Raw genomic sequence first — 1,784 nt, 5'->3', positions numbered from 1 at the left:
GGTCTCCGTAAAATGTATGCGTTATGCATAGACAGTCCCGTGTCCAGCAAGATCTTCAGACACGTTACCGATAGAGCATATTTTGGACCAGCTTGGATGACAACTCTGTACCAATTCCCATGATATCAAGGGCCAGTACACAGTCGTGGGCCAGCTTGCCTCCGGATTGGATTCAGCGTCCTTGTGACATCCTTTTCAATCGAATCAGAGCGTGCATCGAGGCCAGAGGGTGTTAAATATCAGACAGACATGTTGTTTCATACTGTTGATTAATTTCTAAATTTGGTTCTATTTTGTAATCACTGCAACATCGCATATCCTCTCAACCCGTTAAGTTTCATCTCGCTTCCTCCTCCCATTCTGAGCGTATCACTTATTTTGTCAGTCAGTAGATTAAGACGCTTTTGATATTTCATAGTAGACTCTTTTTGCCGCTCTTAGGCGGTGAAGTATATCAATTACTAGCAATGAAGTTACTCCACTCTCTTCATGTGATTCACGAAAATAATCAGGACTGACATATGCGCAAGAATGAAAAGATCAGGAAAAGTATAAGGCAAGGTTGTCAATTGCCACAACCGATATTTAATTCGTATATACACTGAAGAGCCAAAGATACTGGCACACCTGCCTAACATCGTGTAGGGTCCCCGCGAGCTCGCAGAAGCGACGCAACACGACTTGACATGGACTCGACTAACGTCTGAAGTAGTGATGGAGGGGACTGGCACCATGAATCCTGCAGGGCTCCCCATTAATCCGTAAGGGTACAAGGGGCTGCAGATCTCTTCCGAACATCACATTGCAACGCATCCCAGATATGCTCAATAATGTTCATGTCTGGGACGGGAGGGGGGGGGGAGTGGCCAGCGGAAGTGTTTAAACTCAGAAGAGTGTTCCTGTAGCAGTTCTGGACGTGCGGGGTGTCGCATTGTCCTGCTAGAATTGCCCAAGTCAGTCGGAATGCACAAATGACAGGAGTGGATGCAGGTGATCAGACAGGATGCTTACGAACGTGTCATCTGTCAGAAACGTACCTATACGTATGAGGGGTCCCATTTCATCCCAACTGCACACGTCCCACACCATTATAAGGCCTCCACCAACAGTCCCCTGCTGACATGCTGGGTCCATGGATTCATGAGGTTGTCTCCATACCCGTACACGTCCATCCAAACTCGACACAATCTGAAACGAGACTTGTCCGAATAGGCAACATGTTTCCAGTCATCAACTGTCCAGTGTCGGTGTTGACGGGTCCAGGTGAGGCGGAAAACATTGTGACGTGCAGTCATCTGGGTTTACACTAGTGCGCCTCCGGCTCCGGAATATTATATCGATGATGAAACTTCCTGGCAGATTAAAACTGTGGCCGGACCGAGACTCGAACTCGGGACCTTTGCCTTTCGCGGGCAAGTGCTCTACCAACTGAGCTATCCAAGCACGACTCACGCCCCGTCCTCACAGCTTTACTTCTGCCAGTACCTCGTCTCTTACCTTCCAAACTTTACATAAGCTCTCCTGCGAACCATGCCGAACATGAGTCGTGCTTGGGTAGCTCAGTTGGTAGAGCACTTACCCGCGAAAGGCAAAGGTCCCGAGTTCGAGGCTCGGTCCGGCACACAGTTTTAATATGCCAGGAAGTTTCATATCAGCGCACACTCCGCTGCAGAGTGAAAATCTCATTCTGGATATATCGATGATGTTTCGTTGAACTGTTCGCACGCTGACACTTGTTGATGGCCCAGTATTGAAATCTCCAACAATTTGAGCAAGGTTTGCAC

At 48.2% G+C, this 1,784-nt stretch overlaps 1 non-coding gene across 1 annotated transcript; it reads right to left on the bottom strand.

Moving 5' to 3' along the window:
- Positions 1 to 1,369: 1,369 nt before the first annotated feature.
- Trnas-cga (transfer RNA serine (anticodon CGA)) lies at positions 1,370 to 1,443 on the bottom strand. Its single transcript has one exon. It is a non-coding gene; the product is annotated as a tRNA-Ser (tRNA).
- Between the last annotated feature and the right edge of the window lie 341 nt (positions 1,444 to 1,784).

Source organism: Schistocerca nitens, chromosome 2 (assembly GCF_023898315.1).
Source record: "Schistocerca nitens isolate TAMUIC-IGC-003100 chromosome 2, iqSchNite1.1, whole genome shotgun sequence".
Lineage (NCBI taxonomy): Eukaryota > Metazoa > Arthropoda > Insecta > Orthoptera > Acrididae > Schistocerca > Schistocerca nitens.
The sequence above is the reverse complement of the archived record's forward strand: the minus strand, read 5'-3'. Positions and strand labels throughout refer to the sequence as shown.